The following is a 25,266-nucleotide window of genomic DNA, read 5'->3' as shown; positions in this document are numbered from 1 at the left end:
CATAAAATTCCAAAGGGGGGAATAGGTCAAGAACTGTCAATCATTCTAGCCTCCATTCCCAGAAAAGTACTGAAGCAGATGATCGCACATCTTTAAGTACATGGTAGCTAATGAAGTGATAAGCTACAGCCAAGATGGATTTGTCAAGAAAATCACATCAAGCCACGCTCATCCCATGCTGTGACAGTGTAACAGGCCCTGGATATGAGTAGCCCTCGATCTGTTATGGCTTGACTTGAGTAAGGTTTTTGACACTATCTCAGAGAACTCTTAACTGAGCAACCAAAAGACATAACATACTGAAATGACTGCAGTGGTACAAAATTACATCAGCAATGCTTCCCTCTGACAAATAGTGGGAACAGCAAATTCCCTGGAGGTGGGCATGTCCTGAGTTTGGTACCAAGCCTAATTATATGACTGGCAGAGTACAGTTTACATGGATTGGATTTGCCAGCAATGCCAAATGGCAGAGCTGGAAGTATGTTGCAGTGCAAGAAAAATTCAAAATACTCTTGAAAAAGTGGTTGTAGAAATAGGATGCAATTGAATAAATACAAGTGCAAACTTCAACATTTAGGCAGGAAAATAACAACTGCACAATTGCAAGACTGGGAACACATGAATAGACACTGGGTTTACAGAAAAGGGGTTGGGAATCAGAGTAAATCACAAACTGAACATGCATCAACAATGTCACACTGTTGTGAAAAAAGCTGCAGAACAGAGAGATGTGTAAACAGAACTGTCATATCTAGGACATATAAAGAATTTCTCATATTTAATACTGGTAAAGGCTCATCTCTATGTTCAGATTTGGTCTCTGCATTTCAAGAAAAATTTCTTTCAAAAAAGTCCAATAGAACACAGTACAAGGAAGGAGGGAAAAATCAACATTTTTAAAAGATGTGACCCTAACTGAAAATAGGGATGTGTCTAGTGAATAAAAGACTATGGGGAGAAGAATACATTTTCCACTGAGTCCACTGAAGACAGGGCAAAACTTAACAGTTTCAAACTGTACTGAAAGAAATTTTGGTTAAACAGTCATGGATAAATAAAACTGGCATATATTCTTTATAGGGTTCTGGAAATGTTATTAGCATCTTTTTTAAAAGATAAGAAAAATTTACATAAGAAAAATTTAGAAGCATTTGACTTTGCTGTGAAGTAATGGAGACAGACTAGGTAATAATTGTTTTCAGCATAATTTCCTATACCTGTAGTTACTATCCAGATATCTGTTCTGATCCTATTTTTTTTTCTGATAAAAGTGAATCCCAGAGACATTTCAACATCTAATGTGTTGTTGTGATCTTATGCACAGGTGTAGATATCCCCTTTGGGAGTCTTTGTCATGTTACATTGAGTATAGCTGTGTGCCAACATATGTCACATGCTCAGCTAATTTGCTAATTTATAAACTTTATATATCACAATAAATTCCACATTTAAAAATAATGTGTTTGTTAGTGCTCACATAACCAGTGTGTATTGAGACTTTTGCTTTTATTTGCTTTTTTTTCATGGTACCAGAGACTAATTTTCCCCAGAATCCATTAAATTTGGGGGGTTCTCTGGAGCTTGCCAGTTAGGAGAAAGCAGTGTGAATGGTTTATGTTGTGGGACTGAGACCTACCAAACTCAACTCATTAGAGATGACTAAAAGGCCATTAAATAGGCCAGTTTTTAATCTCCACTGAGTTAGACTGAATTCAAACTGATAGCCCACAGGCAAAAGGCTATGAATTTCATTAACAGTTCCCTAAAGCACTCAGTCCCCTAATGAGTGCTAATATTATTCTTCTGAGAGTTAAGCTTGTTTTCTGAAAATATACATATATAAAATCGAGTTCTGATATTTTGGAGCATGTATGGACAGTTTTTCCACTGCTTTTAAACACAAGAAACATGATCATCTTGTGCAATCCACGGACTTCTTGTAAGATTCTCAGTCATATGTGCTCCGTGCTAACTCAAGTACAAACAATAAAAACATGAAAAAGCAAATATTAATACTGCCCCAATGCTTCTTGCTAAATATCATATATTTTATTGTATGTGATCATTTGAAGGTCATCACACTTATTTAAGTATATTTTGTCCCCTAGCAGATAACTTTTAAGAAACAGCAATTCTCACTGCAATTCTGTAATTAATAGTTAAAGGAAAACACCAAATTCCATAAAAGCATTAACTTCTAGAAGATGGAGTGTTTTATTATACTTCACATCTATTTGTGAAGAGGTAAAATGCTTAGCATAAGGAAATCTGAACTTTAGTTCTAATGCTGCCAAATCCCACAATTTAAGAGTTTAAAGGTATCTAGCAATCTTTTTAATCTCTCAACTTAGCACTTGAACTAGAAGGCCCAATTCCATTAGCAGTAGTGGACTCTAAAAAATACTTATAATTCACACAATCTGTGGATCAAAAGAAAAATCCACATTTGGCATGAATGGAGAACCTAACTGCAGTATTTCATCAAAATGGCAGTGTGGGAAAAGATTATGTCCAGTGGTGTCAGAAGTCCTGTTTCAATTTCTAATTCTACTTCTATTGCCACTTATAATATATGAAAAGTAGTAGATGATCTTAAAGGTTGCATGTTGGATTAAGAAGACTTGAGAAGTATACACAAAATGACAGAAAATTGGGATTGCATGTGTGCATGAAGTAGAAATTTTAGGACCAGCCTCCAGTGAGACACTCTAAGATCAGTGAAAGAACGTGTGTGGCCGGTAAAGAACCACACAAAAGGATTCTTGAAAATCAAGCCAGATACTGCACAGGTGGTTTTTTGCTTGCAGGAATTCTGGCTGTGTCTTGTATTATTTCTCCACCAATGCAGACAAGGCCTAATAATGGTTTTAAAACAGCATTTGAAAACCTCTTAAGATAAGGTTGCTACCTAGTTCCTTCTGGTCTTCAACAAGGCTAGAAAATGGTTAAACCAAGGCAGGATTTTTCAAGTTAGCAGCAAAATATGATTAACTGAAACCAATTTAGAAACTGTTTCTTCATATAAACATTTTTGTAGCTGGAGTTGCAGAGGGAGGGTTGGAGTAGGTCTAAGCTGAAGCACTTGGAATGAGAGAAGACTGCAAATGCAGCCTTGTAATACACAGGAAAATCCAGAATGCTCGGAGGCAAAAACTTTTTAGTGATAATTCCTTACATTTATATAGCACCTTTTATTCTCTAGAACCCCAAGCACTTCATTAACTCTATGTAAAAAGCTTCACAATGGAAATATAGCCACTATATGCATCATTCTTTGAAAATTTCATTTTCAGTTGACTCATTTCTTTCAATAATAACATATTCTGCTTATCCTGTCTACAGCAACCAAAACAACAACAGATAAAATACCAAACTACAGTTTTCACTTGTAGAACAATTTATGCCTGTATGGTTTACAAAATAGAAATGCACTCATGTAATGGATACATTGCATTTAGTCCATCCATTTTCATTCTCCATTTATTACTTTGATCTCATCTTTATGTCGTAGCACTTGGTAGACAATTTTGTCTTCCATAAGATTTTCAAAATTGCAATGATTCTTGATATCTGAATTTCAGACAAAAATGGGCTTTATAGGAAAAAGTAGCATCTTTTATTAAATTCGCTACTATAAATTGGAAAAGCAGAGAAGCTTTTGAGTACCTAAGATATAATGCTGGGGGGATTTTTAAGCTAAGATGGTCGTATAAATAAAAATAATCCCTTATCCTTACTTATAATCCCTTATCTTTACCTATAAAGTTTGTCTCGTCTTTGCCTTTAAAGTATCATAACTGCAATAACAAGCACCCAGGAACATAATGGGAAAGATATCTGTGTGTTCTTGCTCAACTTGCCACAGAGTTTTTCTTTTCACCCTACAGTGATGTTTCTGGTTTCTTGCCCTTTCTTACAATGACATAGTACTGATTTCACTAATATCAACAAATTTAGGAACTCAATGTACTGGTTGTTTCAACAAACAGTAATCAACATTATTTCCATTGAAATTTTAGAAGAATTAATAACAGAATTAATTGGACCAGTTTGATTTATTTCAACATGGTAAAAACTGGAAGAGGGAAAATAATTTTCCCAACTTTTTTTTTGCTGTCTGAGCTATTGATTCATGTTTTGTTGGCTTGCTTATTTCACAGGTTCTTTTGAAATACAGTTGTCAATGTTAATAGTCTTGTCTATTTTTTAGACAGAACAAAAAATGTATTTTATTTATAAATTTAGTCTCTGCTATAAATCAAGATATTCTAGTCATCTTTGTCAACATGAATTAAACTTTTAGAATTGTCAGTAAAACAAAAAGAGGGCAGTAAGAGTGTATAGGTAAAATTAAAACCAATAGCCATTAAATCTATGGCTCTCTTAACAGTGATCCCAAGATAAGGTTAGTCCTGAAATTAAATACTTTGCAACAGAAAGGTATTTAGAAAGGGTACCTAAGGAAATATTACTGCTTGCCACTGTGAACTGCCTTTAGAACTGTCATACCCTTACATGTGTTTGAATTCTCTCAGCTAGGAAAAGACTTCCCAATTAAATAATAAAGACAACTGCCACTGTTTCCCACTGCTCGGCTTCTGTCCATAGGCAGTGGTATGAAAATCCCGTGTCTGTTGCTCAGAGCTGCTCCCCTTGGCCAGGCCCGTGCTGGCAATTACAAACCAGCTTTTGTCAGAGGACAGCAGCTCCGGATCCAGCCTCCCACAGTTGTCTCCTGTTCTCAGTCTCACCACTAAGGAGTGTTACCGTCATCTGCCACTGATCAGAGAGGGGCAGCTGCTGGGGCAGCACTGCCTGCCTGGCACACCAGGCTCCATTCTTAGCTGTTCCACAGGTACCACCATAGTAAACGTTATCAATTACAAATCATGGATTCATTATCAATAATAATTAAGTAACCTTGGTCTTTATGCTTATTTTATTTCATCTTGCTTTGTTCTAGTTCATCCCACATTAAAAAGACAATAGCCAAGCCTACATCTTTGTTCTCTTCAGGAGGATCTGACAGCTCTCTTCTCATGTCTGAGTTACTGAGCTCAAGCCTCACAGAATTCAGAGATCACAAGAAAGCAGATTACTGTAGGAAATACCACCATATATTATAGCACTGACCTTCTTAAAAACAATGTATTGCCTTGGAGGGTTGCCATTTGCATCACACACAGGAAGCATTAATATATGAAAATATGCAGTGAGCAACAAAACCATAACAAATTTCTTCCTGAGTCTGTTGATGAATTGTAATTTAGTGTGAGAGCAAGAAAGCAGTGGCAATAAGTTGGTCTTCAACAGATGATGAAAAAGGACCTAGATGTAATAGGTAGAAATTATCATAGCTCTGCTTAACCCAGTCTGATGATTCAGTTCACATTATAGTGCCAAGATGATACACAGGGAGAAGACAGAAATAGTAATTTCAAGATCCTTGTTTCAGGTGTCACACTGGTAGCCTTAACGTGTCCCTGTAGAGGACACAGCATAAATGACTCCAGCTCCCACCACTATCAGCCACATGCCTGACCTTCACCATGACTGTCCTGTGCTGGCAAAGTATTAGCCATGAGAAGGAAACTGCACTAGATCTGTAGAGTGCCATGTTCTGCTCTTCTTCAGGTTGTGTCATCCCCCTTCTTCCTACATCCACCTCTGTGACTAGCATCAAGGTCACACCCATGTCTACAGCACATATTAGAGACTGGAACAATGTTAATGTGAGGAATTAGTGACAATAATCCTTTCAGGCACACTACATCTCCAAAGTTGTGACTTCACATGTCCATTGAGGGACAGAGGTGGCACATTGGGAAAGTCACCTCCCTCAGACAAACATCATTTCAACACCCTTACAAAAAGGAAAAGACTTTGCTAGCCAACCCCCCCCACCTCTGTACTTCAAAGTCATCTGGGCAGATGGAAGTCAGGACAACGGTGTCCAGGTGAAGACAACTTTGACTTTAGAAGCAAGTTCCATATGTTTTAGCAGCTCTTGAAAAATGAACAGCACCTCTCAGTCGTCAAAATCATTGCCAGTGTACCAGTGTAACTACACACCAGGCAGGATTTCAAACCACCTTCTTTTCCCCCCAGTTTCCTACTGTTCTGCCTGGTAGGCAATTGCCATATCAGTGATTCTGATTTCTTTCATTGTCACATGGACATACAACCTCTTGTCCTTCTGCCTCTTCTTGACACAAACAATTACAAAAATCTTTACTATGGTTTGTTTATAAAGCACCAGAGGTTTGCGTATGGGAAGACATAATAATCATATTTAAAGAAGAAGTAGAAAAAGCAAAAAAGCCTTTTATTACTATTAATGTGGAAATACTGAGGAGCTTATTTTGTGTTTAGGTAAGATCACAGCAGCAGAAAGTCTGTTTGATATGCCATACCTTCTGTTTGTTTCTTAATTGTAAAGAGTTTGCTTTTGATCAGGACAATTAATTATGAATATACCTGAGTTTTCTAACATCAGAGATAAAGCCTAAAATAAAAAAAACTACAAAAGCTTTTTTAGACTATACTGTAGTGTATGGATAAGTATATATCTTCAGGGCATGAAAATAGACATCTTTGTAATTGAATCCTGAAAAGGAGGGGGGAAAACTATATAAAACTGTGATAGTTTTACACAGTCTTAGAGTTAATATGCAATTGTGAAAAATTATTTATCGAATTCTGTACAGAATCAGTGTATGGCATGGTATGTTAGCAAAAACGAAAAGAGCAAGTTACAACCTGGGGTTATTAATGAGAGTTTTGTTACTCAGTAACTTTTTTTTCCCCAACCTCTCTGCCAATCTCTTTCTATGCCAAAAGAAGAGAAGCATCTCTTAGGTCCTCAGCTTGACCACATCCATCACCACTCATCTGCCAAAAAGTGTCTTCAGTGCAATGACCAAAGCTATATTAAAACTTTTGCTTCTCCAGTATTTCCAGATCACATCCCACCTAAACTCTCAGATGAATTATTTTGAATAGCAGTTCATTTGCCATTATATCACTCAGGAAATACTGTCTTAGGTTTGGGATTTGCAGGCAGATCTTGTCTCATACTACTACTGTTTTTAGTGTGAAGCTCATAGGAACATGAAGCGCCTCATTATAAGCTCAGTGAAATAACTGCAAAGACTTTAATGAGCTTTCAGCCAGGCTCAAAGAAAGAAAATTCTAGCACTTATTTTCCTACTAACAAAAATCTATGTATTTAAAATAACTGTAAAATAGTTATTTCAGTATCCTGAAATGCATGCTGAGTAGGAGTTTCTCAGACAAAAGAAATAGTGAAGAACCTTAGAAGAACAGTTATGTTCACTTTTAAAATCTGTCCCAGTTTCACAACCCTTGGCTCTGGATTCCAACAAAGGGTGTGAAAATAAACTTAGGATAAGGCTTTGGAAGTCTATTTTTAGTTAGACCATGCAGACAATTCATAGAGTAAAAATGGGGTATCTGTAAAGCAGAAACAGTCAGCAGAGTAGTTTAATTTTGGGAATTTCAGCAGAAGAAGCTATGTCTGAACACTCCCAGGAAGCACTCAAATCTATCAGTGTATCAAATGTGTCTCTCTAATTCCATCCCAAGCATATCAGAATTTCTTTTTAAGAAGTTATGTGTGAATTGTTATTCAAATATACCTCTGGCTTTTACTTACCACATTTATATTCTGCTTTAAAACAGCAGAATATAGATTTTACTTACTCTGCACAAAAGAGAATCCTGATTTTGAATCTTAACAGGACCCAGATAATGGTGGTTTAATATTTCATGTAGATGTCTTAATCAGCAAGTCATTTAACCCAATCAGTGTGAGAGTACTTTTTAAAGTATCCTATTTACGAATAAGCAATAACCATGGTTTTGTCACATTTTATCAATTATGCTTTCCAAAAGAGGAGGGTGTCATCACATTTGTGATAGTACATTAGGAAGCACAGCTTTTCACAGTGACTGTTAAAATGGCACATGCTGGGGAAAACAGTGCTTATTAGGATTAATTTAAGACAATGGGTACTCACTAAGCCTGAATTGTGTATGATCTCTTCCATCATTAATGCGTTACAGTTTATCTCATCCTTTAAAAAGAAATAATTACATATTGAGAATTCCTTTTTTTTCCCTGGCAGAGCTGACAGAATTTAAATCCCAGGCCCGAGGAAGGAAACCAGTGGCTTGAGGCATGCAGCCCTCCTGTGCTGCAGCAGGACAGTGCAGAGGGCAGTTCAGGCCAGCAAGGGCTACAAGGAACAGTGACAGCCCATCCTTTCAGGAGTTTCTAGTAGGTTGTGGAAAATTAATGATGCCTGACTGTCAAAGCTTGTGTTGATCAAACAGCTCTGCAGCCTGCTGAGAGCAGAAAGGCTGAAAATGTCATTTGAGACAACATACTGCTTTTGCTGCCTAGGACCCAGGAACAGGAGATCATAGTGCTTCATAGTAGTTCAGGAAGCTGATGATACCTGATGTTACAAGAGGCCAGGGCTGGAAATTATGGTGAACATTCAGGACACGGAGCCACCATTTCTAACCCCAGGCATATGTTAACTTTGGCCCTTTTATACTCCTGCTGAAAAGGGTGACTGTAAAGTACAGCCTGGGGCAACAGCAAGTGGGGGAGCTCCTGAATGCAGAGATGTTGGGAATCAAGGTGGGAGCTGGGAATCACAGTAGGTGCACAGGGGCTGTTCCTACATGCTGTGTTAGATCTCCGGGTCTCTTAGGCACATCTATCCCACATCAGCATCAGAATACTATGTGAGCCTTTCTAGTACTCATGTGACATCAGTATACATGTACCACATACAACCCACAGCCTACACCCCCCCACCCACCTTTATGTAAAAAGCCTCATCAGTCACTACCTTTCTGATATTGCTGTAGCAGCCCGTTGATTCCTTCCCCAGGATAGCCAGCACCTCTGAGGTCTCTGTCCATTCTGAGATGACCCACTCAGGCCTTCACTTCAGAAACAGAATCTGTAGTGCTCTCCTTATGCTTTGCAAACAATATAGAGAGGGGTGTCACTCTTCCTCCTGGGAAGGAAGGTGGCTAATCCTCCTCTGGGTTAAGAGATGCAAGAAGGGCTTGGCTTGTATCTGTGGCCTCCCAAACATAAAGGAAGACTGTGAGAAAGCCAAACTGTTTGCAGATGGCAGCTCAGGGCCAGGTGGAAAGGGTTGGACTGGGGAGTTGATGAAGATAATGTCACTGTAAATCAGAGAGTCACATGGCCAGGTGGTGCTGAACAGGTGTGGGTGGGTGTGACACGTACAGGTGCAGAGCTGTAGTGTAAAGGCCAAGCCATATGGCTCAGTAGGACAGGTACAGGGGTGCTCCAGGGAAAGGCACTGCGGAGTGGAGATGGTCCAGGTCATATGCGTGTGTGCGGGAAACTGAGAAGGCTTCTGAGCAATTTTCTTGTTGCATCCTAGCTGGAGCATTTCCAGGGAGCCCAGAGGGCACATGATGAATTGTAGCACAGGAGCACTTCTACTGGACAGAAGGGACAAAGCTAGTTGGCCTCCCCAGACTTGGCAGTTCTTTGTTCTGAGCAGGATGAGGATATTTTACTTGCAGAGAGGGGAGGCTGACTGAACAAATCCCATTTCCCAGTAGGAGCAGGAAAGTTAAATGGCTTGGGGAGTTCCCCACTGGAAATGCCATGTGAGTGATTACTTGTAACCTAAAAGGAAAATAATCTGATATAAAAGGTAGTATGTATCAATGTCAACTTGCAATGCCTCCTAACCAAGGGATCTCAAAAAACCCTCACAAACTCAAGTCTTGTGTTTGATTTAATTTAGAAATTACTTTTTTTTTTTTTTTTTACACTGGGCTGGGTTTGAAAAGAGACTATGGAAAAAGGAACTATCATGAAAAAGCATGTAGAAGAATCAAAATTTCTCCTTATTTTATATTTTACTTCAGTGGAACTGTAAGTGTAACAAGACTGGCATGGTCCAGATTTCATCATTCTCTTCCAAAGCCTGGGAGACTTGCAGAATGAGACTCTGTGCTTTACATTCTGCTTCATGGAATATTGTTTTGATTTTTATTTTACTACAATTTAAAAGCGTGCACTAGAAGTTCCTGCAGCTGTTTGGTCACATAATAACAGACAGACTCTAATTGCTCATGCATGGCACTCAGCATGGTGTAATCAGAAAAAAGGCCCCAAACCTGCCTCCTGCATTCTAAATAAGTGTGTGTGTCACTTTGTAGGAGATCAGAATCCTGTCCAAATTCTGCAAAGTCAGATAGAACAACAGTTGCCAAATGACAAAATCTATCAGAAGAAACAGAGTAAAAAGGCACATCTTTGTTTCTGATCTTTACAGCTTCAGTATTGGCAGAAGAAATGTCAAGGTTTCCAAAATAAAGCCATTTAAGCACTCTAACAGCTATTAGATATAAACAAAGACATAAAAATAGAGTCGTTGGAAGCCAGGATATGAACATTTGAAACAGTAGCTATGTATACAATGACCATTTTGTTAACATCATCTACTCCTGGAGCTGTGCAGCTCCACTGCCTGTGTCTGTGCTGGGAACACTGGCATAGACCTCTGGGGTCTCCTGCATGTAACTAGCAATGGGGAATCCCAAAAGCAAAATGTTTGTGCAGTCATGCTGCAGCCGTGGGAGGAGAAAGGGACTGCAGAGAGGTGCAGCTTGTTCCCCTTTACTGTCATGCAGGACACACATTGCACAAGGAAGCATCAAGAGTACCTTCACTGTCCTCCTCCCCAATAACCCTTCTCACCTTAGTAAAGGCAAGCAAGTTAAATTCCTGAGGGCAGCTAGTTGTTTTAAAGGCTCTGCCACTGTGGCAATAAGACAACTTGCACTGGCAGCCTAAACCAGGTAACAGTTACTTGAAAGATAATATAGAAGTGAGAACCTAATGGGTATTACTGTGTTAAAAATATCACCATTTTTCTTGCATAAGACACAGCTGTTCAATAAATGCACTGCTCAGCATTGATCATCCATATGATACGGTATATGAAGATGGCATTTTCCTAAGTAAAAATTATGGTCTTGTCTGTACACAAAACCTGTATCCCTTTAATTTAATCAGTAAAGAAATGGGTACAGCACAGTCAACATGAAGACAAAATTCAGGGGGTAAAATGACATTGTATGTGTCTATTCAAGACTTATAATTTCAGCAGCCTTGTTTTCTGCAGGTACACTGCTGGCAGTTTTTCTCTGAGCACAACATATAACGATCCAGACTATGGATGTGAGGAACAAGACTGTGATCCTCTATCCACTGGAGTCCAAGGTAGTCTTTTGGGGAACTGCCAAAAGAAGCCAAACAGGATTGTTTGTGCAGAATTGCAGTGAACTGCTATCTGAGACATGGCCATTATTGGACTATTCCTGGTGCTTCAGTATTACAAAAGAAATACATGAAAATAATTAATTGATGTCATTAAACTACTGTGGTGTTGAACACATATTGCACTCAAACATATTGAATGTTGACAATTTATTATTTCAGGTTTTATGACAATGCCTCTCTGATAATATTTCTGCAAATCCTGTAGGTCAGATATAGGAAGGAGAAGTCTGCACACTATAAACTGCCACAGAACTGAAGACTTGTCAAAATAAAATGAGCGATAAAAACAATAATACTCAGGCAACATCACTCTCATTAAACACCTAATGATGCCACAGGCATATTAGTGGGAAAATGCTCATGAGGCTCATGAGGAATTAGAAGGAAAAAAAAATAAAAACCCTGCTCCTAAAACCGCTTGCCAAGCTGTTTGTACATTCTGCCGCAGGCACTTTCTTGAAAAAGATGGAGACGTGAATGGAGACAGGCAGTGACTATTAGATGCTGATGATGGTGAGGGCAAGCAGAACTGATGCTAGAGATTAAGGGCTGCATTTTGCTTTCAGTTATGTCTCGCCTGTCTCAACATTTCATAGTATTTAAATGAATCTGTTACATAAGGCATTTCTCCTGTCTACGTGGCTCAGCAGCCATATTCTCCTTTCTGGTATGGATTGTCTTGGGAAACTTGCCAAGCTGTGACAGAGCAGTGCATAAAAGGAAATCATGCTCATAAGCTGGGGGTGGGGAGAGCTGCAGGTGAAGAGATTCAGTGCAGCAATATATATGCAGTCTCCTGCCTCACAAAATGAGGGCTAAATGAAATGCACCGTGCTTCTTTAAAAAAGTGCACGGGGCTGCTAACCACCCCAAACCATCCCATTCATTTGCTCCAGGGAGGGTGGGAGCACAGCACAACAGAATTGCTCAACACTGCACTGGCTGCTGCTTTGGCAAATTGGAAGAACAAACAAGTATCTTCTCTTAAGATGCTAGAAAAGCCCCATCCAGTTTTTGAGCCTGTTCCTGCCAGATACCGAACACCTCCTTTACACTAAGGACCTTTTAATTACAGACAGAGGGTGGACCCAGCCTCTTGTAGGAGGAAGTTACTACCTGCCTGCCAGGACCTGCCTGCAAGGTTTGCCATTTCCTACAGAATTCAGGGAATGCACTTGTTGTTAATTTTAATTATTTTATTTATTAATAGTCAAGCTCTCAGGTGGAAAGCTGTTAGCTTTTCATCTCTATACCTCAAAGGGCTTTACAAAGGAGATAATTATCAACAAAGGAACATACATTTGGGCTTTGGCATGTAAAGAGCATCTCAGCCCACCTGTAAAGTAGATTTGCCAGGTGAGCTTTACTCTGCCCTGGAAACCACATCCAAATCTTAAATGACTGGGGGCAGGTGGAGGGATTTTTACCTGAAGTTCAGGCACACAGAAATCTGTAGGGGATTAGGCAACCCTGCACAATGCTGTGCCCAGCTGGAAGATGTGGAGGTCGAGGAGACTCCAAGCTTGAAGACTACAACACTGGAGCAATCTCCAGGCATCTCCAGATCAGATGAGGATCCATTACTACAAGGTACTAGTGTGGATTACTGCACTGAGCACTTTTAACTGCTCCATCCCTGAAGAAGATTTAATGTCTTTTCACCATCTTCAGTTGTTATAGTAAAAGACAGGTAAAGAAATGTGTTTGGCCGTTTTGCACTGCACACAGACTAGGATTTTTCATCTTAATGACCTGCAGCTGAAACAGATGTTTTGGTTTAATGTTTTAAAGCACTTCACAAAACTTAACACTAATTTATTCTTTCACAGTGCAGGAAAAAAAAAGATGCTTGATATCGTTACTCACATAACAGAACAATGTGAAAAATGGAAACAGATGTTTCTCATTTAAGTATGAATAAGAAGGAAGTGAAAGAAACAAGATGATGTAGTAGTAGTAGTGATTAAGAGAAATACGATGGTTTGGTTAAGTCAAGACAATTTCTTATGGATCTCCAGTGAGTCCCAAAAGATCTTTCTAACAACTTGGTCCCCAATTCAGCAAGCACATGGAAGTGCTTAACTCCAGCTGTGGAGGTTGTCTCACATGCTTCATTTATAATGTTTTTAGAAGCTGTGTACCCAAAGGAAGGCTTTACAGTTAGGAGCTGAGGGATCAACAGCATTGTTCCTGTAGACAGTAAAGCACTGACTTTTCACAAACTACAGACATCAAAATTTGAATATCAGAATAGAAATAAAGTCAAACTGAAAATACATTGTTCCTGAAACATGGAGTGAGTGTTCTGATTTTCTGCAAGTGCAGACAGAGCATTGCAAGATCCAGAAAAAGCAACCAGGGACCCACTGAGAGCTCCAGCTTTCCCCAAGGCATGCAGCTCCTGGCAGCAGGGATCTGATCCTCTTTGGCAACTGCCTCTCACCAGAGACTGTCCCTGGAGAAGGAAAGGTCCAACTTCAGCTGCAGGGCCTTTCCTTGTAAAAATCTTTTGGAAATCTCCAGTGACAAGAGTTTCTGAGGGAAACACAACCCTTTACAATCCACCACTGAGAATAAAATTACTTGCTAGGGGATGCACTGAACCTGGGCAAGGGCTGTATGTAACACGTCCTTCTATCTCTGTGTCTGGTGGGATTTGGGTGCAGACAAAGAACAAGTCCATCTACCGTTGTTGGTACTACTTTTTGTCTTAAGCCTGCCTTGGAAGGTGAAAGATCCAAGGCAGACCATCAGGCTTAGACAAGATTGTTCCGTCCCTCTGACCCTTCCTCTCTCCTTCCATAGTAAAGATGAGAGGTGAGAGATGTGTCCCTGCCCCAGAGCCACTCCCCAAAGCTTCCACAGGCCCCCAAGGTTCCCTAGGGCTCTCGCCTCTGTGGAAGGCAGGACAACCCTACCCTGTGCTTGCAGCCAGGAGTGAGGTAGAGAGATTTTCTCCACCACAGAAGATCCTCCTGGCATTTCTGTTTCATCAAGTGCCTGCTCAGACAGTTTTCACTCTTTGTTAGCCCAGAGAAAACGATCCTCTCTCCAGCCTAACTGAATTATTTTTGGTCCATCTGCAACAGCACATTCTGCCCCAACTGGCAGAAGTGTAGCTACTCCTGATGTTCCCAAGGAAGGAAGGCAAAAGAAATGTTCAGATTCCCTATGGATTACAGCGCTGTTAAAAAAATTAAATCCTTTTGTTTCTAGACTGTACTGATCTGTTAGAAACTATTGAGCAGAAACCCAGAGCAGTATAAAATTCCTTTTACAGAGGAATTCTTAGAAGAAAAAACTGAAAACTAAGCTTCAAATCCTCTTGTTTGATTTTAAAAACAACATTTCTGTTCTAAGAAACAGTCGCTTTCCACTCAGAATTTTTAATATAAAAACAATCTTTCTGAAATTGTCACTGATTTCAGCATAGTTGCCGAGGGAGATTTGGCCCTATGTGCAGTCCACAGACTGTGCATGCAGAATTAATACTCTCGTTAACATTGCTATATGCAAATGCTCCCAGGATGCAGAGAGAGATTTGTCTTTCAGATTAATATTTTATGAGAATTTTGTGTGTACATGATAAATGAATAAATGGAGGGACACAAGGGGACATGAAGAACACGTGCATCATGTGTGAGAATTGCATTAATTCTTAAATGTTTGCAATGGCTACAAGATGGTTAAGGAACAAAAAGATTTATTATTGTAATTACATAGGAGGACAGAATAAGGGAAGAAAAATGAGAGATCAAGGGAGTCGTCTCATGTTACAGTTTCTCCAGCTGCAGAGCTGGCTTGAGAGGTTCTCCAGACCCTCCTGCCCCCACTCTTCCCACCCTATGTGCCTTTCCATGGCTACAGACTACCATCCCTTTAATTCTGCCAACTCAATCATTTGCATGATCAAGCTTTAAACCAGCTCTTAATTACAACATGGAATCACACTCTTAGTCTACTTGGTCTTTTCTTCATTTCCATATTGAGGGCCAATACCATGAAATCTCAGCACTAAACAGTGCTGTGGATATGCAAAAATAGGCATGTCAGGGAGACTGAAAAGATGTCTCAGAATCTGGGCGTTAAAAAGGAGAGTTATGTGGAAAAACTGTCCTGATTTCCTGTTGTTTCATCTTCTGGGCCACCCCTTCCCTACCTCTCCAGTTGTCCTTATTCCACTGAAGTTTTATTGCTACTCTGGATGACATAAAGCTCTTTCACACATAAACTATAAGAAATGTAATACTGTATTTGTCCAAAAACCTACATGAGTAAAAGAAGATCCCTGAGGGGATATTATTAACTGCCTGCTACTTATCATTGATGGTTATTCTCTGAGACAACTCTCCTGTTTAATCTTTATGCTCTCGACAATAACCCGTCTCTCTTTTTGATCAAGTGTTTAATTTTCTTGAAAGATTTTCTCCGACTTTAGTTATTATTGAAGGGGATTTTAATTTTACCCCAACTCTTTAATGGCTAAATCTTGCATATCCAGTATTTCAAATAGGGGTATTTCAGTTACTCTAAGTAAATAGTTCAAGGATTTGGTCTTGATAGGTAGCTGGAAAATTTCAAATCAAAACAAAATTGAAATTGCAGTTTCTTTTCTGTGTCAGAATAGAGTTTTTAGTCTCCCTGAATGACCTGTCAGTGTATTGGAATAAGAAATGGATACTGCTAGACTGCTACAGAGCATACTCCCATGTCAGCAGAGTTTCATCAGCATGAGTGGCAGTCCTGTATGGGAAATCAGTTAGCTGGTTATTTCATCTGCAGTTGATCAAAGATAAACAAGATAAAAAAGACAAACAAAGGAAAGTGGTGATGTAGAATGTATTCTTACTTTCCTAGCCTCCACAGGCAGTATTATGGCTAAATTTCCTCTAATTGTTTATAGTAGAACTTTAAAGCATAAAAGGGGAGAAAAATAAAGACAAAAAAACACCCAGAAGAGGTTCAGCAGAAAGCAAAGCCCAGAAACCCTTGAAATCTGCTTGGTCTCCCTTCTCACAAGCATTCCCAATCCTTCCCCATTGTCACTGCATTCCACAGCACAGCAGAAGTCCAGCTTGTGGGTAAATATCTCATAATATAACAGTTACATTTAGAGCAGCACATAGAGCAGGGAAAGATTGCACTGTAGAACTGAGAAGTCTTTTTGGGAGGCTTGTTTTGTTTTATTATACGGGGCACTCCTGTTTCCAACGACCTTGTTGCCCATGATAATTACAATAGTTTACAACAGTCTTCTGTTTCTGGAGCCAATGAATTATTAGACTAGGCCCATGATTTTGTCTGTATTCCCAATATTGGCTTACTGTCTTCTCTTGTCTGATCTGAACATTTGTGAATGGAAGCACAGAGCCTCAGTCTGCTCCTTTCTGTGTAGCCACTCTTCTTTTCTGGTTCCCAGGGTCAAAATGGGAGCTTGGTACATCCTTCTTACAGTCTGAAGTAAGATGGTCATTCACTTATCTTCCTTGCCCCTTTTTCACAATAACCCACCCTCACTGCTACCCTTCCTCCCAGCATGGACTTGTTCACAGGATGCAATCAGAGAGGTACCAGGAGCTGCGTAGGACACAGCTGCTCCATAATCCAGAATTCAGGTGAGGAAAAGACTTGAGTGAAAGCAAGCAGGGCCAAATGCTAATTAGCAGGCACTGGAGTATGCAGATCTAAAGGTATACATCTGAGCCTTACATTTCTCGGTCTGTAAAAACAGCACTGAAATACTTCCCTATTTCTCAAGACAGTAACTAGGGTTAATAAATTAATGCTCACCTATCACCATACTGTCAGAAAAATACTCTTCCAAAATCAACATGTTTTCAAATATTTCAGTTGATGACAGTATTTTATAAACAGGTACAACAGACTCTAAATGGCGGCTAATAACCTCAAGATGATCACCGTAACATTAATCTAATATTGCAAAATCTTTCAGCCTAAGTATTCATTTCCCCTGTTGCATTTCTGTTGAGGCAGTTGGGCTCAGCAGCCACATTTGCTTTCTCAGCATTAGTTGCCAGAGTACACAACAGTACAGGTGGAAAGAACACAGCAAGAGTGAGATGTAATCACCAAAGAAATGGAGCAACAGACTTAAGAAGAGCATGGCTCTCACAGCAGGTCAGCTGAAGTGGCAGCTGTGCATTTCTGGGCTAGTACCAAGTGTCCACTACCACCTTACAAGAGCATTGTGGCTTTAGATTTTATCCCAATTGACTGAAATACACACAGATTTTCTAACAGTACCTTTGCTTTTCAGAGAGTACTGGTTCTGCTCCAGCACAGGACAAACTTTCTCCAATACTTAATTTTTCTACCCCCTAAGGCTCAAACAAGAGATTTATAGAGAATCTTTGTGTGCTGCCCTTCACACTTGTGTTCAAATCTTCCCTGCTTAATGAGCCATGGGCTGTTGCTCTGAAACAGAGGACATTAACAGTTCAGAAAAAATAAACCCCTGCAGATTAATCACCTGCCTTCTTCATGGGCCCAAATCCAATCAGCAGACAGTGTGAAAGCAGAGTATCTTCATGTACACTGCCTGGCTGATAAGCATATTAGCTGATCACTAGGCCTGGATTTGACAAGCATATAGCACATGAGTCTTATTTCATTGTTTATTTCAAATGAATACCAGAGGTCTCCAAATGTCATTATATTCACAGAGACTAACAATGTGCAGCCATTTCATGATTCTCCTAGTATTCCCTGCTTCCCATGCCAGTGAAATAGTATCTATTTCATGCTTCTTGATTTTTAAAGTGAATGTTATATTGCTTTCTGAACAGGACTTAACTGCTAGGCATCATTTCTGAGTCCACCATGCAGTAATCCCTGCAAACACAAGAACCTGAATCCATCTTGAGAACAACACTTTGCTAGAAACTGGCCACAGACTAAGGGTATTCCTGCTCCTTGGTAAATCACCAGCAGCTTTACTGTTACTTAGTCTGACCACTGCATTTGAGTACAGGAGGGATAGTACGAAATAGAAACGGGATTAAGTGTTGGCCAAAAGGATGGCAAACCCATCAAAACCCCTTTGCCAAACCTCAAACATAGCATAGGCAGGACACAGTGCCTAATTTTCTGGAAAGAAAAGAGAAAAGAAACAGCTAAACAATCAGTTGTGCTGTCAGCAAAATTTCCTCCATTCCACTGCAAAGTAATCTCAGAAAAGACAAATGGGATATGGCACTAAACAGTTAAACAGACTTGAACTCCTTCAATTTATGTAATGACAATACCCTTCCATCACCATAACCCACCTCTTCACCCCTGCCCGCCCCAGCTCTCCATGGTTCGAGAGACTTTTTGAACAGAGTGATTCTAGCATAACATGAAGGAAATACCAGCTTTATCTTTTGATCATTTCTTTTCTCATCTTTTACTCATCTCCTTTCTCTTGTTGGGTCAAATCTCAGTCTCACTAAACTCCTGATTTAGCCTATTAGCAGGTAACAGTGAACCCTCATCCTCATTTCACGTTTCCCATGTTTCCAATTTTATAGCCCTTAGAGGCTACAGGAGTGTGCTGCTTTGATTGCCTTTACCTTAACCTTCCTACAGGTCATGCAGGTCAGTGGCATACCTGGAATAAACTGGGACTGTTATTTCAACCATCAGTCACTCTTCAGCTGGAAGGCAGAGTCCCTTTAGCAGGGAGACTGAAGTGCTGCAGAGCAAAGCAGAGGACAGGAGTGTCTTTGATGGTAACTGTGTGCTTCAGCTCCCACCAGTTAACAGGTATCCATGGGCACCGCTGTTCCCCTGGCTCTGTTTCCATCTGAACATGTTTTGTTGCTATTGGAGCATTTCAGTAAACAGGACCCAGCGCAGTGTCCCTGCTCCGTGACCATTCACCACAGGCTAGATCCTCCGCAGATTAAAAGTCAAAAAAGCTGTGGTGTTTTCCTGAGCTGAGGATTTGGTGCTATATTATTAATGGTCCTCTGCCATCAAGCAGGACTCTTTTCAGGCAAGACATTGAACAGCATTTGATTAAGACCTCTGTGAATGGAGCATGCACAGCACCACAAATTCCCAGAAATGGTCCTGTACAAGGAACCACCTGGATGCTACAAAAAGAGCCATGTGCAGAGACCCTTTAAATACAATGGCACTCCAAACTGCACATCTTTGTAGCCCTTCAGTGTCTGTTGGGGTCACAAGCCCTGGAGCTGGGCACATTAATTCACCACGTCTTCAGAGCCAAAAACACTGCTGAGAGGGATGCAAACATGTTTGCTTTACGATGACTCATAAAGACTCTGCCTGGAGTCTCCCAAACAAGCCTTCCCTTTCCTTTAGTGGCACATGAACAGTGCACACTACATGCTTTAAATGGGATTCAAGTCACTTTTTCATTGCTACTAGAGCAGGTACTGCTGGAGATAAAAGCAACTGTCTCAGAAGAGCAGGTACGACATGTGGTACATAGCACCAAAAATAAATCTTTAACTTCCTCTCATACCTGCCAAACCCACTCCAAGGAAATTTGCTTGGGAAATATTACAAATACACACTTCTCTCTGATTTCAAAGGAAGAACTGACCTATTTTCTCTTTGCCCATTTTAAACATTTCCTATGAGAAGATCAGTTTGCTAAAACAATAGTCTATGTTTGGAATAACCACAATTATAAAGAAAACCACATGCATCTGAAAAGGGCCAGTGGCCTGATGTTTGCATCGGAGGTAATTCACACTAATATCACTATTTATAGTGCAGCAGCACCTCAGGGACCCAGTCATGCTCAGCACACCTACTTGGTACGCACTATACAAACACGAAATCTGATAGTCTCTCCCCTGTAGTATACTCATCATACCTGTGATTTATGGAAACTGGTTGTGTAATGCCATATAATTTCAGTGGTCCTTTGTGAAATTATTTTCTCATGTCATATTTGTGTAGTAAATATTTTCCATATCCTTTCAATAGCTGACCTGGCTTACAAGAAACAAAAGATTTGTGTATTGGCAAAGATGACCTACTTAAATCAGGAACAATTAAAGACCCAGTTCCTATTTACAAGCTTGCATAAGGAACCACACACACACACACACACACACACACACATATCAAACTGAAGATGCCAGGAAATGTTTCTCAGTGCTACAATTCTGGTCATACAGGAGGGTCTAAGGCAGGGGGGAACAAAAAAGGAAGTGCTTGTGATTCATTATTAGCAATGTAAATAGGACACATTTGGAAGCTGTCATCATCCTGATTGCTCATCTGCTTTTATTAGTCCTCATTCTTTATTCTCATTGTCTGGTTTTCTGCGCTTGTCATTAAAGTTAGTTATGTTATAGGCATCTGTTTAGCATATTCTATATGAAAATGCAAATGGAAATAAAAAACACCAGTAAAATAAATATATGCAGCTTCCCTGTCATGTATATATTTGACTGTCGCATGTCAAATACAAAATAATTATCACTTCATAAGTCTGTATGTTCATTATGTGCATTACTGTTTTACCAGCAGATGGCAGTTTACTATTACTTCAAAAAAGTTACTTTGTTCATGTCAGATATTTTAAAGTTCGAAGTGGTTGGTAAAAAGCTTTGAGCTCATTTCAAAGCTAATTTTTAATTCAATTTCCTTCTGCATCATCCCCTCTAGAAAATGTAATCAGGACAGAGCTATTTGCTTCAGTTTACAGTCATACTGTTGACCAAGGCTAAACACTATCTACACAGAGTTATTTGACAGTAAGTTCATGCAGCACCAGTGGGTATTATCCAGCCTCAAACACTCACTGCTGCTACCAGCCCCTTGAGGCACACTTTACACTCCCCAGTTCCCAGTCTATGCTTGGGAAATTGCACACAACATTATTAACACTAGTAGCAGGGGCAACACAAGGGACGTGACTGTAGAAAGAGGCCAGTGGTTTGTTTACTGCTGTGTTGCTTTGACACTGTCTGAATTTTAGGTAACAAAGAGTTAAAACTACCATCCGGGCAATGCTGGCTGCCTCCTGCACTGCAGCCTAGGAGGGCCAAGGGCGAAGGGATTCTGTGCCAGGAGATGCAGCCTGCAGGGGCTTTCAGAATTCCTGCTGCTGCCCAAGGCCATCCTTTAACCCAGTCAGAGCTGCAACTATGAGCCCATCTGCCCCTGTCTAACACAGGGCTGAGAATGAGAGCTTTCCTAGTGAAAACACTCCAGCAGGGAGCACAAGCAAAATGAAGGGATGGGTCTGTCAGTCCAATGCTGCTTTAACACATGGGCACAGATTTACCCTGGGCATCAACTGACACGTACAGACCTCACAGGCACAGCAATGCCATCTACATCCTAAAACCAGGCACCAGGAAGAGACTCATGCACCAAGAGCCTCACTCTTCACTGACCCTGTGGTGACATTGCTCAGTCTGTGTCAACCCATCTTCCCTTCCTGCCCCAGCAACTCCCTCCTTTGTGTCAATACTGGTATTCAGGTTGGCCTGATGAGGCAGTGTGGAGCTTGCAGTTGGATCTGTTCCCTCATCCAACTCGGCCACCCACCTCAGCACACAAATGCTCCTTTTGTCTGAACCAGCCACAGAGATCAGGGCTGGATTAAGGCAATCACATGACTCCTGGCTTCTCACAGAAGCAGAACTCCTCTCCCCTTACATCACAGGTGTGCCAGCTTGGCCTTTCACTCTTGGTGGTATTTCAGGCACACATCCATTTCTGCCAGCTCTACAGCCACTGAGCACAATGGTGAGTTGAAACAGATTGTAGAGAGGGTGGGAAGGAGGAAAGGACTTCCCCCAGCTGCCCACAGGCTGGGGACGGACTGGTTTTGTGGCTGGGCTCAGATTTTGTTAATTTGGTTTTTTGCTTTGCTTACATGGCAAACTGCCCTTTCCCTAGGGCTGCACAGGTCCTTTCTAGTCCTGCAACTTTTGAATTTGTGTTCCTTCTATTCTCACACTAAAGTAGCAAACAAGGGATCCAGAGATCACTCTGCATCTAAGTACTAAACAAAGCTAAAAGTTCCAAAACAAAGAGTATTGATACACACTAGTGTGTAACCTATCTTGGGAATGCAGTGTTTTCTTTTACAAGCAGTCCCACATAGCCTGTTTTTAATGATCTGCATAGAGAGACAAATTCACCAGTGGTATTAAATTAGAAGTGGAAAACAACAGAGACAGTAGATGCATTATACAAATGGGAAAGAGATGAAAAACACAAGAATGAGAACGGAAATGTAACAACATTTGGGAAAAACAGGAGAGCATTGCAGTGTAGGGAACAATAGGACATGTATACATGGTATGGGGCACAGATTGACCGGGGGACATCAAAATGTATCAAGAGGAACAGCTCAGCAGTAAGAGGGGGAAGACTTTTCTCTCCAATGCTGAAGATTCCTGACGATGTAGGAGGACACTGGATACCCATTGTGGTGATGTCCTCATGGGTAGAGCTATAAAATAACATTGATATAGTTCCAAAGCCTTTTGCTAGAACAAATAGCAAATGGAAGTATTTAAGAATCACATAATGACTTTTGACAATTCCTAAACGATCACATAACCAGAAAATACATGCTGATCAACCTTTGTTTCTCATGTGGACAACTGCATAAACAAAGCACACGTCCATGTGAACCTGACACCATCCTATCAACTTTTGTTTCCATTTGAGAAATACTTTAAATAACATTCAAAGCAGGTTTAACATCAGTTATTACTCTGTTTGATTACTGCATTCTTACGAAAATGGACTTCAAAATTGTATTTTCTAGTTGAAGATTAAAGAGCTACTTCTGGGATTCTTACCTTCTTTAATAAAGTAAGATTCCATCTAGTCTCAGAAGCTGAACATTAATATAGACGAGATTTGCTGTCATCTTAGTAAGTGTTAGCAGCAAACATTTAGCATTTCCATTACTTTCCTACCCAAACTTCACCTACTCACATTGAGAAGCAAACTGGATTTCTGATACCCACATGTCACCTTCATCTTGCACTCAGGGATACCTGCCACTGTTGGACCCCAGCTTTTCTGCTCTGCTTCACAAAGTAAAAGCAGGTTTGTGCCTCAGGGCAGAAAGAGGGCAGCTTTTCATGCCTGTGATGCACAGGTATCCTGCTGACCTTCTAAGCAGCCTGCTTCCCCTCCAGGGAGGCTGCTGTGAACAGCGGAAAAAGCTGCTGGCTCACTGCATGGCCAACATGCAAAGAGCAGCCACCACATTTGATGCTGTGGGATACACTTGGGATTGGAAAGCAACACACATTACTTCAGAGTGCAAGGAAAGAAGGGGATCTTTTAATTGCACCTCAGCAAGCAGTGAAGTCCATTCAGCTAGCCTTGCACTTCTTGTATCAGCTAGCCTTGCACATCACCTTCATACTGCAGGCAGGGTCACAGCACTTGCCTATGACTATAGCATACATCCTCAGAAACGGGTGGAAGGAAGAGGGAGAGACAAGACATCTCTCAGCAAGGGGCAGAGCTGGGCCCTCTTGTTCTCACCTTGCGAGCCATGAACAGGTTAGCTCCTGGCCCCACTGACAGAGAAAACAGAGGGAAAATCCCACATCCTGCTGAGAATCCAGAGCAAAACTATGCCCTGTGAATTTTGTGTGACTTACGGCATTTCCTAAATCAGGTTTGATTGCCAAACGATACAGAACAAAGAATCTCTTAATTCCCCAGAATCTGTCCCAAAGGCTGAGCACTCTTAGTGCTCCTAATCTTGTGCACCGACTCATATTAAATCAGTTGCAGGACTCAGCCTAGGTTTGCCACACTTCCTCCAGCACACTGCATTGTGAGAAAGGATGAGTTGCAGTCTGAGGTTAAAGCCAGGATATGCATTCCCTTCCTCCACTTTCCCCAGGCTTTATACCTAAAGCAGAGCAGCAACTAGGTGACTTATCTGCTTTCAGCACCTTCTATATTTTTCAGTTTCCTGTCAGGGCACAGAGAAGCCATAATGCTGAAGAACTACATTATCTTACTTTGCATTAGTTTTTCCACCTCCCTCTGTGAATTACCATGCCAAAATCTCTGCTATTTGAGTGATATGGAAAGCAGGAGATGAAGGCTCAAAACCTGCAATTTTGTCTACAATATGCAGCAAATAGAGACTAATCAGAAATTAATATTTATGAGCTATGTTCTTCTAATATGATTCCTTCTGCCCCCAAATGTCACTGTAGTGTCACTTAAAAGACAAGAAGGGGTGAGGTGAAGTCCCTTAATAGAGAAACACAGCAGAAACCCATGTGGGGAGCAGCACAGACTGGAGGCTGACAGGACTTGGCTCTACAGAGATGCCGGCCAGCAGGACAGGGACAGCGGAGCCCACGGACAGGAGAGCTTCAAGACATTAAATACCTGGTGGCTGAGAGCTGGTGCAGCTATGCAATAACCAAGAAGGGTTTGTCTTCATGTGCTGAGCAGGGCTGTGGGCTCCTTCCTGGCAGAGGCGGACGTGGGCTCGTCACGTGCGGCGGTGTCCCTGGAGCCCCGCTTCCTGCAGCGCGCTCTGCAGAGGGCAGCAGCTCAGAGCCGCAAAGCTGGAGCCAGCGGGAAAGAAAAGCCTGTCTTACAACATATCTCACTGTAAGGCTGTCCCTGAGCAACATCCCTGCCTTTGTCCGGTGGTTTCTGGGTAGAACTAAGTCCTAGAAATGAGTGTCCCAAACTGGCACCACAAAACGGAGCTTCCATGTAACTGGATGCAAAAAAAAAAAATTGCACCACAATGTTATAACAAAGTTGGGAATTAGACAGCAGAAATTCAGGATTTGACTGTGTGTATATAGGAGGCCATGTCCCCTCAGAAGTCAAGGGATGACTAAAACCAGGAACAAAGTAAGGCCTGAGCACCCAGAGAATACCATCCAGCAAAGCAAACA

At 40.8% G+C, this 25,266-nt stretch overlaps 1 protein-coding gene across 1 annotated transcript in view; it reads right to left on the bottom strand.

Annotated features, from left to right (window-relative positions):
• Positions 1-24,920, bottom strand: part of ZNF644 (zinc finger protein 644) — a 74,074-nt gene extending 49,154 nt beyond the window's left edge. The window contains exon 1 of the mRNA XM_018072146.2: positions 24,743-24,920. The gene's annotated coding sequence lies outside the window, so the exon portion shown is untranslated. The remainder of the gene's footprint in view (positions 1-24,742) is intronic.
• Between the last annotated feature and the right edge of the window lie 346 nt (positions 24,921-25,266).

Source organism: Manacus vitellinus, unplaced genomic scaffold, assembly GCF_001715985.3.
Source record: "Manacus vitellinus isolate BGI_N305 unplaced genomic scaffold, ASM171598v3 scaffold_21_pilon, whole genome shotgun sequence".
NCBI lineage: Eukaryota > Metazoa > Chordata > Aves > Passeriformes > Pipridae > Manacus > Manacus vitellinus.
This window is presented reverse-complemented; position numbering and strand designations above follow the sequence as displayed.